General features: G+C 55.6%; 1 long non-coding RNA gene across 1 annotated transcript; it reads right to left on the reverse strand.

Moving 5' to 3' along the window:
- Positions 1 to 295: 295 nt before the first annotated feature.
- LOC125521355 lies at positions 296 to 1364 on the reverse strand. Its single transcript, XR_007289213.1, has 2 exons — positions 1132 to 1364; positions 296 to 658 (listed from the first exon to the last, which is right to left on the reverse strand). It is a non-coding gene; the product is annotated as an uncharacterized LOC125521355 (long non-coding RNA).
- Positions 1365 to 14967: the final 13603 nt, after the last annotated feature.

A 14967-nucleotide genomic window follows, 5' to 3' on the forward strand; every position in this document is an offset into this window, starting at 1 on the left:
TAATCTGTAGACATTAATTACCTAGAGTCGTTGGCAGAAGCAAAAACACTGGTCAATCCTGAACCTGTATATTTATTCAGATGCAAAAGGCGACAGTAGCTGATATGCGCATGACTACCATGACACTATCAGCATAAGTCACCTACTTCACATACAGATTGGATATTTAGTTATATATTTAGCACCAACAAAACCATAAGGTTACCTTTGGTTCATAGGATAGGAATTACGTAGGCATAGGAAAAGTATAGGAAATGAGGTGCATGCATCCTAAATCCTATGAAGTGCTCAACCATAGGAAAAGAAAATTGAATGCCGTTTGGTTCACAGGATGGGAACACACATAGGAAACATAAAGAAATAATATTTTAATTTGAAGCAACTAGCCGTTACACACATGGCTGTAGGCATCTCTCCTCTATATATGTCATTATCAACCGATTATGGAGATCAAAATACACAGCATATGCATATATCTCATCTTCTGTTTGTGGTTGGCTAACCAAAGAAGGACCCCCTCCAACAGCTTCTAGCACGGACAACAACCACTGTCCTGATGGTGACCAATATTTGGATGTGGTATTGTAGTCCTTTGACTGAATTCATGGTCATCAAGTCCTTGACTTCCAAAGTCTATCATCCTGCCTTGATCATCCATCTAAAGAAACTAAATTGTACTATTAGTGGGACAAGAAATTAATTATTAAGACAAATAATGGGACTAGTGAGATGGTAAAATATGTATTGTTACTTGTTACATAATTAAGATGTATAGGTTATATATATGCAAAGAGTAGCAATGGGATTATGTATGGGTTAGAAGCAATATTTCCACGGGCAAATGGCAGCTCACAGTGAGTTAAAGTTAGTCTTGCCCAGGTTGCACTCATGGGTTGGCTCCGGCATTGTTCTTTACAATTCACTCCAGATTGGGAAAAGTGATGCTGATTCTAATTAGAGTGTCTAATTTTTAGGCCCTTTCCTCAAAGAAAAAGATTAGGGATTGGGACTGGACTAGGGAATCAAATACGGGAAATTTCTATGGGCATCTCGTACACCAAACTATACTGGATTAATTCTCCATTAGCACCAGATCTGAATACGAGAAGAGAAAGCAAGATGGATCCATACCTGAAGAGATCTGCGGCAGATGGATGCCGCTGGAGCTTGAAGGCCGGTTGGTCGGTGGTAGATGCTCTCCAGCTTGCCGATGGTTCCTGCTCGCCGTCCAGATGTGGCCGCGTCGCTCGGCCATCTGCTGCCGTCCTCGCCGCCGATCGGTCTTCAAGTAGGAGCTGTGGCGTTCTGTGTCGGACGAGGGGATGGATGGATATAGTTCGGTTTTGTTTCTTTTCCCACCTCTTTCTATTGGAAAATTTGACAACTTTAACCTGTGGATGAAATCATTTCACAAAATGAACTGCTTTTAAAAACATTCACTCAGCTAACTGTTGGTGTCAAAACCGGCGGATCTCGGGTAGGGGGTCTCGAACTGTGCGTCTAAGACGGATGGTAACAGGAGGCAGGGGACACGATGTTTACCCAGGTTCGGGCCCTCTTGATGGAGATAATACCCTACTGTCGGATTTCGGGTTCCGGCAGACCCTTGAGGTTCGAACACTGGGGTGCGCGCGGAGATTTCGCCTCCTACCTACCTGCACCCCTCCGCCATGCCAGGATCTAAACTATGGAAAGAACGACAGAGGAGACACAGGGTTTATACTGGTTCGGGCCACCGTTGTGATGTAATACCCTACTCCAGTGTGTGGTGTGGTGGATTGCCTCTTGGGCTGATGATGATGAACAATACAAAGAAAAACAGCCTCGCGAGGGTCTGTTCTTGGCTTGGGCGATGAACTGCTCGGAGGAGTTCAGTCCCCCTTCTCTCTCTCTCCGCCTCCAGCCAACCGACCCCTTGCTATGCGGGTGGCTGGTCCTATTTATAAAGGCCCTGGTCCTCTTCCCAAATATCGAGCGGGAAGGGAGCCAACATTGGCGGGCTAATTTGAAGGGAGATAGCAAGTATTAGCTATCCTGACAAAAGTAGTCTTCGCCTGCGCAAAGCTCTGGTGATGACGCCGTCTTGGGCTCCACGGTGACCTCCGTCTCGTAGTCCTCCTGGTCTTGGTCTCGTTGCACCGAAGTGGCAATCTTTGTCTGATGCCTCGGTACTCCGCGGCTGCGCTTGCCCCCTTTGAACCAAAGAGGAAAGGAGGACGCTGCGCGGGCTGGCACCCGCATGGCGCCCTGAGTCGTCATGGCTTGCATCACGGGCACCTCGTGAGGTACCCCGCCTTGATCTCTCCACCTCCTCGTGAGCCAGCCTGACGATGCCGTGCCTGAGGAAGCCCCGCGTCATCCACCCCACGAGGCTTGGCCCCTCGCGAGGGTCTTGGGTTTGTGTTGGTGAAGACGGGCCGTGCTGGGCCCCCCTTTGAGCCACGCCGCAGGCCGCAGGCAGGCAAGTCTAGGGACCCCCGTTCTCAGAATGCCGACAGTAGCCCCCGGGCCCAAGGCGCGCCCGGACTTGGCCGTGCTGAGAGGCTAAAGGGCAAGAGCAAAGCGCCGCGGGCCCTAACAGCCTGCGGCCTTGGGCGCCGTGTGGCGGTTGATTGGACGTGGGCGTCTCCACTTTCCCATGGCGCCTCGGCAACTGCACGGATTGGACAAGTCCCTGCATGCACGGCGGGTCATGATTACCTGCGATCGTGGGGCCGTCGGTTGGCCCTCGCCAACTATAAGTACTGATCGACGCGCGCCCTTCCAGTTCATCTTCCCTTGTTTCTTCTTCTTCTTCTCCATGGCCCCGTCGAGGAGGTTCTCGGCCGCGGAGAAGGGGAAGGCCTGCCAGGTTGAGCACGCCTCTCCTCCGCCCAAGCACGGCCGAGGGCGCCCCCGCAAACATCCTGTGGCCACCACGGCAGCTCCCCGCGGCCGCGGAGATGCTTTCCAGCACGGCGGCGGGCGGATTACTGCGACCAGGGGGTGCGCTCCGGCTGCGCGTCCCCCCATGCCGCGCTTCCGCGCTGCCGAGGTGCTGCTGGAGTTCGTCGTGTGGTCGGCGGAGCCGACTAGCACCCGGCTTCCTCTTCCTCGCTTCCTCCTTGGCGAGCTCCCGGCCGGCGCCCCGGGCGGCCTCTGGCTTCAGGCCGACGACTGCTGCAGCCAGGCCTCATGGGTTTCACTGGAGGTCTCCGCAGCCGGGAGCCTGGCCCTGGCCCGCGGTTGGCAGTCGTTTTCCCGCGCGCGCGGCCTGGGCCGTCGGTGCACCCTACACTTCAAGTTCAACAGTGATGCCACCCTCTACGTGAGGGTGTTTGGGGAAGATGGTCGCCGCGCAGGGTGTTGCCCCGAGTGTGACGACCATGGCTGGGAACCCGGCTCCGGCGATGACGGAGAGGGCGGCGCTCACGCGGCAGGCGGCGCTCAGGGTTCTTCAAGCTTCTCTGGCTCTTCTTCAGGCGGCGGCTCTTCTAGCGGCGACCGTGGTCAGCCCCCACGCCGCCGTATCTGCTTGGGAGGTGGCAGCGTGTCCGCCCACCGTCGCGCCCTGGTGAAGCGCGAGAGGGAGTCCGCCTGAGCTCCGGAGGCAGCTCGGGCTTCCCAGCGGGCCGGTGTGAGGCGAGCTGCACCAGATTTGTTCTTCCTTTTCCTTTTTCCTGCGTAAAAAGGACAGTAGCGTGGGGCCCCACGGGGGCGTGTATGGGTTATTGCTGTTAATCATCGTTTTGCTTTCTTTATCGTACCTTCCGGCTACGTGCCCGTGCGTGGATGGTTCCCGGCCCCAGCCGCGGGGGCGACCGACCCAGGCCCTGTGTTTGTGTCGCGGTGCCCGAGGGGCACGGACTGGAGGGGTGCTCCTGCAAAGGGTCCAGGTCGCGAACCCTTTGAATGACTAGGATAGGAACATTCGCGAGGGCGCTCGGCTGCCTCCCTCGTGAGGCCTTTCTCAAGAGAAAACGAGGCATGAGAATGAAAAGCCGAAGAACCACAAGCCAAAGACGGCAACAACTTCAATAAAACTTCAAATGAGAAGGAACAAGCCAACTGCGGAAAGCAAATGAAAAGCCGCGTCCGGCACCTAGTCTAGTCTTCAACGTCTTCTCACCAGCGCGGAGCTAAGTGCTGCCACTGGGCGTGGGAGGAAGCCCAGGGCCTGAGGCCGGCGCTCCTAAGACTCCGGGGCGTGTACAGCCCCAACTCATTATTACGTGAGAGTGTCACGGGCGGCGAGCTTCACAGGCGTTGGCCTTCTTCACAAGCTCCGGGCCTTTTCCAAAACGCGATAGCTTCACAGGCACTCGCCTTGCTTCACAGGCTCTGGGCCTTTTCCAAAACGCGATAGCTTCACAGGCACTCCCCTTGCTTCACAGGCTCTGGGCCTTTTCCAAAACGCGATAGCTTCACAGGCACTCGCCTTGCTTCACAGGCTCTGGGCCTTTTCCAAAACGCGATAGCTTCACAGGCACTCGCCTTGCTTCACAGGCTCTGGGCCTTTTTAGGGGTAGAACCTCCGGAGGTGCTGGATGTTCCATGCATTCTGGACCGACACTCCCTCCTGAGTCTCCAAGCGCGCGGAGCCGGGCCTGGAAACATGAACAACCTTGAACGGGCCCTCCCACATGGGAGAGAGCTTGTGCAGTCCCTCCCTGGAGAGAACCCGCTTGAGCACGAGGTCTCCTACCTCAAGAGTTCTAGGGCGGATGTTGCGGCAGTGATATCGCCGCAGCGCTTGTTAGTACCTCGCTGCTCGCAGCGCGGCTTCTCGGCGACGTTCCTCCCCCAGCACGAGGTCCATCCCCCGCATGGCGTCCTACCGCGCCTCATCGAACGCCAGGACCCGCGTGGAGCGACGTCTCACCTCGTGAGGGAGGACCACTTCCGCTCCGTAGACCAGGAAGAACGGGGTCTCTCCAGCCGGCTTGGTCGCGGTGGTGCGGATGGACCACAGCACGGACTGAAGCTCGTCGTACCAATCTCTGCCGCAGGCCTCCAGCTTCTTCTTGAACGTCCTGGTCTTGAGGCCCCTTAGGACCTCCGCGTTTGCCCGCTCGGCCTGGCCGTTGTTTCGGGGGTGCGCCACTGAAGCGTAGCATATCTGCGTTCCAAGGTTAGCACAGTATGTTTTGAACAGGTTACTGGTGAACTGCGAACCGTTGTCCGTGATGATGCGATTCGGCACCCCGAACCGACTCATGATGCCCTTGATGAACTTGACCGCGGAACCTGCGGGAATGGTGCGAACAGCCTCTACATCAGCCCACTTGGTGAACTTGTCCACGACAACGTAAAGGTAGCGGTAGCCCCCTGGCGCCCGAGGAAACAGGCCCAAGATGTCCAGCCCCCAGACTGCGAATGGCCACGAAAGGGGGATAGTCTGCAAGCCTCCTGCTGGCTGATGGATCTGCTTGGCGTGGAACTGGCAGGCTTCACAAGCTTTCACTAGTTCCACGGCGTCATTGAGCGCGATGGACCAATAAAACCCACTGCGGAACGCCTTGCCGACGAGGGTCCGTGATGATGAATGATGTCTGCAGTCTCCGCCGTGTATATCTTCCAGTAGTTCCTTCCCTTGCTCCCTGGAGATGCAGCGCAAGGACACATCGTTTTGTCGCTTCCGGTAGAGCTCTCCATCTTTGATGCAGTATGCCGTGGCCTGGCGTGCCACTCGCTCTGCTTCCTCCTCCTTCTCCAGCAGGGTCCCTTGCGTTAGGTAGCTCTGGAGCTCCGCGATCCAACATCCCTCCTGAGGTTCCATCGTCAGGAGCAGGCGTGCTCCCGAGGCCGGGCCACAGGCCGGAGCTCCTGAGGCAGGTGGCTGGGGGAGCTCCTCCCGGGGCTGAGCCGTGTTTGATAATGACGGCAGGGCTGAAGGCTTGAAGAGCCGCTCCTCGAAAACGCCAGGCTCCTGAGGTAACCGCCTGGACGCGCGTTTGGCGATGTCATCGGCTTCCTGATTGGTGCCACGGGGCACATGCTGCAACTCCAACCCCCAGAACTGCTTCTCCATCCTGCGGACCTCCGCAAGGTAGGCTTCCATGTGCTCATCCTTCGGCTCGTACACCTTGTTGGAGAAGTTGACAAGGAGCTGTGAATCGCCCTTGATGGTGAGGCGTTTCACCCCCAGGGCAGCTACGGCCTTCAAGCCCGCTATTAAACCTTCATACTCCGCTATGTTGTTGGAGACCTTTTCACCTTGATGGAAACATAGCTGCACGGCGTAATAGAGCTTGTCCTGAGTGGGCGATATAAGCACCGCCCCAGCCCCAGCGCCGTGCCTGGAGAACGCCCCATCGAAGTACATGACCCAGCCTTCTGGCGCCTCGCTTCTCGGGGACAGGGACCGATCCTCGTCGGCCTTGAGGCCTGGCGCCTCTGTCCATTCTGCCACGAAATCCGCCAACGCTGCTCCTTTGATGACTCTGGTCGTGCTGAATTCGAGCTGAAACGCTTGCAGCTCTATGTTCCACTCAGCGACCCTCCTAGCTGAATTGGGGCTCCTGAGCACTCTCTCCAGGGGGTATGACGAGACGACCTTGATGGGGTGACCCTGAAAATAGTGCTGCAGCTTGCGCGAGGCCACCAGTAGCGCGAGGAGGAGTTTCTGAGGCATGGGGTACCGTGCCCTTGCATCCCGCAACACCGTGCTGACGAAGTACACTGGATGCTCAACGAGGTGGAGTGCGTCAGTGCTGGTGGCTCCCTTCGGAGACCTTGGCGCCTCTTGAGGCAATGAGGACTCCTGAGACTGGCCATCTGGGAGTGGGGCCTCTTCCGCTTCCGGTGCGCCCCTCTGCGACGGCTGATCCTCCTCAGCCGCTGTAGCGGTTTCTGTGGGCCTTCCCCGTTCCTGTTCCGCCTCGTCCCGGGCCGCTGCTGCGGTTTTGATTCGACGCTCCTCTCTGACTGCCACCAAGGCTGCGCTGGCGGAGTAGGGAGTGGCGGCGAGGTAAAGCACCAGGGGCTCTTGAGGGCGCGGAGCCACCATGATCGGTGGACTGGTCAGGTAACTCTTGAGATCCTGGAATGCCTTGTTGGCCTCGTTAGTCCACTCGAAGGGCCCCTTTTTCTTCATTAGCTGGAAGAAAGGTAGCGCTCGCTCCCCCAACTTGGAGATGAAGCGCCCTAGCGCGGTCACGCGCCCCGTGAGCTTCTGCATTTCTCTGAGGGTCTTTGGCGGGCTCATGTCTTCCACTGCCTTGACCTTCTCCGGGTTAGCCTCGATGCCTCGGTGGGACACGAGGAAACCCAAGAGCTTGTCCGAGGGGACTCCGAACACACACTTCTCTGGGTTGAGCCATAGGTTCACTGCGTTGAGGCTCGCGAAGGTTTCCTCCAGGTCTTGTATCAAGGTCTTGGCCTCCCGAGATTTTACCACGATGTCATCGACGTAAGCTCGACATTCTTCCCGAGCTGCGGGCCCAGGTTGATGTGCATCAGCCGTTGAAAGGTCGCCCCTGCGTTACGCAGCCCGAATGGCATGCATGTGTAGCAGTACACCCCACACGGGGTTAGGAAGACTATCTTCTCGACGTCTTCTACCGCCATCTTGATCTGGTGATACCCAAAGAAGGCATCCAGGAAGCATAACAGGTCGCATTCCGCAGGGGAATCGATGATCTGGTCGATGCGGGGGAGCGGGAACGGATCTTGCGGGCACGCTTTGTTGAGGTTGGTGAAGTCGACACACATGCACTCCTTCCCTCCCTTCTTTGGCACAACGACAGGGTTGGCCAACCAATCTGGGTATCGGACCTCGCGAATGACCCCAGCGGCCTCTAATTTGCGGGTCTCTTGGACGATGAAGGCCTGCTTTTCTGTGGACTGCCGCCTGGCCTTCTGCTTCACAGGGCGCACATTGGGGCACACATTGAGGTGATGCTCGATTACACTCCTGGGGATCCCTGCCAACTGGTCTGGCTCCCAAGCGAATACCTTCTTGTTTGCGCGCAGGAACCCGACCAGGGCCTCTTCCTGCTCGGGTTTGAGGTGGGCACCTATGGTGAAAGTGGCATTGGTGGATCCGTCCTCATCGACGGGTATTTGCTTGGTTTCTGCCTTGTCTTGGGTGAAAAACTGCTTCTTCTTGGCGGGTGCAGCTCCCTTGGGCTCGGGGGCCTCCAAGTCGGCGGGCTGTGCCGACGCCGCTGTCTTGAAGACGAGCTTGAGCACCCACAGAGCGTCCCCGGTGTCCCCGTGCACGGTGAGGACACCGCTGCTCCCGGGCATCTTCATGAGGTTGTACGCCGGGTGCGTCGCTGCCATGAACTGGGCCAGCGCTGGGTAGCCAAGGATGGCGTTGTAGGGGAGGCCGATGGGGGTGATGTCGAAGTCGACCAGCTCCGTGCGGAAGTTGTCGTAGGTGCCGAAGGTTACTGGGAGCCGGATCTGTCCCAAGGAGCTGGACGATCCGCCCCCAACTCCTGAGAAGGGCCGGCTGGGTCGCAGCCGCTCCTGGGGTATGCAGAGGAGATTGAAGGCCTCGACCGAGAGCATGCTGAGGCCCGCGCCGCCATCAATGAGGGTTCTGGTGACGGCCACCTGGCAGATGGTGGGGGTGCACAGCATGGGGAGCGCACCCGAGCAGGCCGAGTTGGAGGGGTGGTCCTCCGAGCTGAAGGTCAGGCCGGTCTCGGGCGCCGCCCGATCCAGGGGAGCCCCCTGCCGCGTGGAAGCGGCACTGACCCGGCGGATGAACGGCGAAGAACCAGCTAGGGTGAGCGTGGGAGTTGCGGTGCGGTCGTCTTGCCGCACGGACAGATGCTGGGACGATGCTTGCTGCCCGTCCCCCGCCGGACCGGTGGCGGCGTTGACGGCAGGTGACGGGGAACGGCAAGGACGCCCGCCGACAGGGGCCATCTGGGCGACGCGGGGAGCGGGCGCAGTCCGGCGCTCCGCGCGGGCCCGACGAGCGTCAGACATGGACGTGATGGTCGGAGGAGAACGGGGTGGTGGTAGATGAATTCCGGTGCACCCCTACCTGGCGCGCCAAATGTCGGATTTTGGGTTCCAGCAGACCCTTGAGGTTCGAACACTGGGGTGCGCGCGGAGATTTCGCCTCCTACCTACCTGCACCCCTCCGCCATGCCAGGATCTAAACTATGGAAAGAACGACACAGGAGACACAGGGTTTAGACTGGTTCGGGCCACCGTTGTGGTGTAATACCATACTCCAGTGTGTGGTGTGGTGGATTGCCTCTTGGGCTGATGATGATGAACAATACAAGGGAGAACAGCATCGCGAGGGTCTGGTCTTGGGCGATGAACTGCTCGGAGGAGTTAAGTCCCCCTTCTCTCTCTCTCCGCCTCCAGCCGACCGACCCCTTGCTATGCGGGTGGCTGGTCCTATTTATAGAGGCCCTGGTCCTCTTCCCAAATATCGAACGGGAAGGGAGCCAACATTGGCGGGCTAATTTGAAGGGGGACAGCAAGTATCAGCTATCCTGACAAAAGTAGTATTCGCCTGCGTAAAGCTCTAGTGATGACGCCGTCTTGGGCTCCATGGTGACCTCCGTCTCATAGTCCTCCTGGTCTTGGTCTCGTTGCACCGAAGTGGCAACCTTTGCCTGATGCCTCGGTACTCCGCGGCTGCGCTTGCCCCCTTTGCACCAAAGAGGAAAGGAGGACGCTGCGCGGGCTGGCACCCGCCTGGCGCCCTGAGTTGTCATGGCTTGCGTCACGGGCACCTCGTGAGGTACCCCGCCTTGATCTCTCCGCCTCCTCGTGAGCCAGCCTGACGAGGCCGTGCCTGAGGAAGCCCCGCGTCGTCCGCCCCGCGAGGCTTGGCCCCTCGCGAGGGTCTTGGGTTTGTGTTGGTGAAGACGGGCCGTGCTGGGCCCCCCTTTGAGCCACGTCGCAGGCCGCAGGCAGGCAAGTCTGGGGACCCCCGTTCCCAGAACGCCGACACCTACGTCTTTCTTAATTGTTCTTGATGATATGAGTATTACAAGAGTTGATATACCATGAGATCATAGAGGCTAAACCTTAGAAGCTAGCCTATGGTATGATTGTATATTGTCCTACGGACTAAACCCTCCAGTTTATATAGACACCGGAGGGGGCTAGGGTTACACAGAGTCGGTTACAAGGGAGGAGATCTACATATCCATATTTCCTAGCTTGCCTTCCATGCTAAGGAGAGTCCCATCCGGACACGGGAGGAAGTCTTCAATCTTGTATCTTCATAGTCCAACAGTCCGGCTAAAGGATATAGTCCGGCTGTCCGGAGACCCCCTAATCCAGGACTCCCTCGGTAGCCCCTGAACCAGGCTTCAATGACGATGAGTCCTGCGCGCAGTTTTGTCTTCGGCATTGCAAGGCGGGTTCCTCCTCCGAACACTCCATGGAAGATTCTGAACACAAGGATAGTGTCCGGCTCTGCAAAACAAGTTCCACATACCACCGTAGAGAGAATAATATTCCCACAAATCTAATCTGCTGACACGTTTTGATAGCATGACATCATGCCATGGCCCGGTCATTATTCGAACCGTTTTTCTCAACCAACACCGCACATATCGCGAGGCGGTTTTCTTGACACGTCTTGTCAAAGTAGAGATCGTGTTCCCCTTATTACGGGATTCTCATCAATACGGATGTGGGTAACCCAACCGCGCCATCAATTATGGTGCTTGGGGAATAAGAGGTTTTTCTGCCCTTATAAAGGGACAAGGATTCATTCTTTTCACCCACGCCTTCTTCCCGATTTATTCCCTTCTGCTCAGGCTCCAACGCCCAAGCGTTCATCTTCTATGCCCACAAAAGGCCTTCCAAAGATGTCCGGATCCGGAGCAGGAGGCAAATGGATGGCCTCTACCGTCCGAGAGAAGGATATCAAAAAACTTCGGGAGGCCGGGTATCTAGCCAAGAAAATCAGCCACCGTCTCCCGACGGCGGGACAGATCGTCCCTACACCGGAACCCCATGAGAGGGTTGTATTCCTCCCTCATTTTTTCCGCGTGCTAGGGTTTCCCCTCCACCCGTTCGTTCGCGGCGTCATGTACTATTATGGGATCGATCTTCACGATCTGTCCCCATCCTTCCTCAACATATCGACATTTATTGTCGTGTGCGAGGCTTTCCTCCGCATTTTGCCGCACTTCGGTTTATGGATGAAGGTTTTCAATGTGAAGCCCAAGGCGGTGGGCGGCGAGCACGCCGAGTACGGAGGCGCTATGGTGAGCAAGATGCCCAACGTCATATGGCCAACGGGAACATTTAATGATTCTGTCAAGGAGTGGCAACAGCAGTGGTTTTACATCACTGAGCTGTGCGGCAAGGAATGGGTTGGCTCTCCCGAGTTTCGATCCGGTGCCCCTCTGTGGCTTACATCCTGGGTCAAGAAAGGCCTGGACTAGTCCTCGTCCGATGAACTGTTGGTGCTTCAGATGCGTGTTAAAGATATGGGAGATAAGAACATTGAACTTGTTAACGTAGTCCAGGTGAGGTTAGTCCGCCGGATACTGCCTTGTCAACACCGGACTTGCAATCTATGGGATTTCGATCTGGCCAGGCACCAAACTTTGCGAAGGTTCTTCGGCTCCTCGCACGAGGACATTGGAAGGTGCTTTTCAAGTCTAGCAAATCATGGCCGGACTCCGCCGAAGACCGCAGGTACCAACTGTCCCGCCCTGCAAGTTCGTTGAGTTTATCAGACTTTTCCATCTGCATGACCCAAAGGAAGCGCTTAACGAATGTTTATTCAACTCCCCCAGAGCTAGATGAAGAAGGCGGAGCGGATCCATTGTCCGACCTTGCTGCCCGAAGACCCGGCCATCCCACTTCTGACGAAGATGTTGGTCCCGGCGCCCTACAAGGTGCCGAAGAAGACGGCCGAAAAGGAGGCCGAAAATACCCGGGGTGGTCTTCGTCGTCGTGGTACTTCAGACATAATACCCGAAGGCTCTAATGCCCGTTCCGCCTCCGAAGAGGATAAAAAGGAGGAGGAAGATGAATCCCCTGCAGGGGGGAAGGAGGAAGAGGACGGCCTCCGCACCCTTGGAGGCTGAACTGCCCAAAAGGGGAAGGGCTTCTCTTCCGGAGGAGTCTACTGCCACCGCCGACAGCGACCTGGCATGGGATCCCAGGGCCCGACCCCTGGTCAACTCGTAAGTATATAAAATCTGAGTATGTTTAAGCATCCGGACTCATGGTGGCTTAGTATTTTAACATTAAGCCATATTTTTTGGTAGTCCGGTGAGGTCCCGTACCAAACAATCCTCATCAGGGGACCTGCTGAGCTTGAATGCTATGGAGAGTGGGATGCCCCAAAAGGCCCCTTCCTCCAAACAGGTGCATAACACCGAGGCTTCGTCCCAGGAGGACCCCGGCCAAGGAGGAAAGGAAGAAACCGTGAAGGCGGCGCCTGGAGGTCAAACCGCAGGGGCCGGACACGTGGGGGAAAAGATTCCCATAGGGTCTAACGGCGGGGGCGACCATGAGTTCGGCTCCTCACCGGATGCGATTCCAAAGGTTTATACAGCTCCAGAATCAAGAAGGCAGCCTCCTTCAGCTGGAGGGAGCGTGCCTGTTCCGCCGGCGATCTCTGTCCATCCAGAGGTGTCAGATGCTTTGTTGGTGGCGTTACAAGACGCCTCCATTGTTGACGAACACCGTGCCCTTATGGGTGCGGTGATTGAGAAGATTCAATCAACCGCGAGTGGACTGAACGAAGCCTGTATCAGCCTTATAAGAGGCTTTGAGGTATGTCTTATAAGTTGTCGAAGAGTGTCATAGTATAGATAGTAGCCCCTGATACCTTGTTCGGTGAAAGAAGGAACCGGACAGGGGATCGCATTGATGATCACAGGAAGACTCATTGAGTGATATTGATTTCTCTTCTGTTCCAAGCAGATACCTGTATCGGCTGCTGCCTCTCGTACTGCGGAGATCTCCAGACTGAATCAAAGTCTGGAGCGGGCCATAGAAGAAATTGGCCAATTAAAAATGCAGTTGAGGGATAAACAAGGTATGCACGAGCGTTGCGCGCATTTATTGCGAAATAAATGTTCAGTATGAAATAAGCCGCATAATTTGTGCTAGGGGTTATGACCAAAGTCGAGGCCATCAAAAGGGCCGTTGCCGAGGCCGAGAAAAAGGCGGCCATGGAGCAGACTCTTCGTGAGAAACACAAAGCCAGAGTTATTAAAGCTGAGCAGGAGCTGCAAGAGGCTGTAAGTAAATGCGAGGCCTTGGAGCAGAGTTTAATGGAAAAAGAGTCTGAACTCACCAAGGCGCGTCAAGCCACGAGCGACGCCCGGGGGGAAACCCGAAGCGCCCTGTAGGGGATCCAAGAGGCGAGGAAGATCGCGTCGGGTAAGGCTTTTCCCATCTAAAGTAAGTATTTGAAGGGAAAACTATGTTTCTGATTGTGAATCTAGACTTCTCAGGTGTATTTGTCGAGCTACCTCACAGTATATCAGATGCCGCTCAATTCTACCGAGCTGAAGGAAGGAACACCGCCGATAAGCTCTTTTGGTCGCAGTATTTGGCACCGAATTATCCGGTGCCTTTTGCCGATCAACTGAAACAGTTGATCGAACTGCATAAGGCGGCGGAACTAGCCATGAAAGATATGGTTATCCGGCTATGGCTTGCCGAGCCAATTCCAAGTAGCTACTTCGGGCTCGTGAGGCGGCTTGTAATCGCTTGCCCTCGACTTGACGTCATCAAGCGGTCGGTCTGTATAGAAGAAGCGCGAATGGCTTTCACCCTCGAAAAGGTGCATTGGGGGAAGATGGATGCCAAAAAGCTAGTGACTGAGGGACCGCCAGAGGGGAAGGAGCACCGCAAGCCCGAATTGTATTATAAAATTGTCCTGAAAGGATCCGACCTTGCAGCGGAGCTATGTACCAAGGACATTATATTTCCATGAATGCCGATCATGTTGTCCTTTGTAATGTTTGAACAAGGTCGTTTATATGTCGCCTGTTACACAAAAGTTTACCCTCCTGTGCGGCCGTTTGTATGTTAAGGCTGAGAGTTGGCCAGTCGTCGGCTTCTGCCCCCACGTAAGAAGTACGGTGGTGTTCAGGATAAACCTGAGCACTCGTTATCCCAGTTTTGGGTCCTCCGAAGGAGGTGCTCAGCACAACGAACCAGGCAATCGGACTATAGGGCTTTATCGCTCTCACTTAGCCATAGGAGCTTTAGTATGGTCGGCGCAGCCCCTTGTGTTCGGAAGACCGTACTAGGGGCTCTATAAGCGCCTGATCGGAGAAAAGCCGATCCATCGCACGCTGCATTGGTTATACCATTATGCGGGAGAAATCCTTAAAGATTTTGTGACCGCTCGAACAGCTGACTAGCTCTCGCCGTATCATGACAGTCAGTTTTCGGCTTTCTCTACTGAGGTGCTCATCCGGAAGAACCGGGACACAATCGCAGTAGTTCTCCCAGTGCTACCCGATATAGCGGAACGTAAGGTACCAAAACATGGGAGCCGGGCAAACCCAACTATTGACCCCAGACATGATTCGGAGCTGATGCATATAATGCTATAAGTTCGGGGTGCCGAACTTCCATGAAGGTGTTTGGACTTTTATTGCCGTGTTACGGGGAAAACGAAGCCCCTGGCATATTTAAGGCATATCGCTGTGTACGGATGCTATTTGACGAAATGATTTCAATAAGAAATAAACAGCAGGTAAACGTCATATAAATCCACATGTTATATTTGAATAATACGTCTATGCGTATGGGTACAAGTAATGTGATAAAAAAGGAGTTGTGATAGCAGAACCTGCTGTGACCAGGGGGAAGAGGTTGAGTGCGGATCCGTATTGTAGTCGGACGTTCGTTGCGGGGAATGTCTAAGGATCCCCTGACGCGTTCGAGCTGCCTCTATTGAGTCAGTCCTGTCGGTGCAAAGGTGAACCTGTGGAGGAAATATAAGAAATGTTTGCGTGCCGGAGGGCGGTTGAACTGCTGAGTTCGGCCTGTCATGACCTTCGCCAGAGTGTTTAGTTG

Source organism: Triticum urartu, chromosome 7 (assembly GCF_003073215.2).
Source record: "Triticum urartu cultivar G1812 chromosome 7, Tu2.1, whole genome shotgun sequence".
Classification (NCBI taxonomy): Eukaryota; Viridiplantae; Streptophyta; class Magnoliopsida; order Poales; family Poaceae; genus Triticum; species Triticum urartu.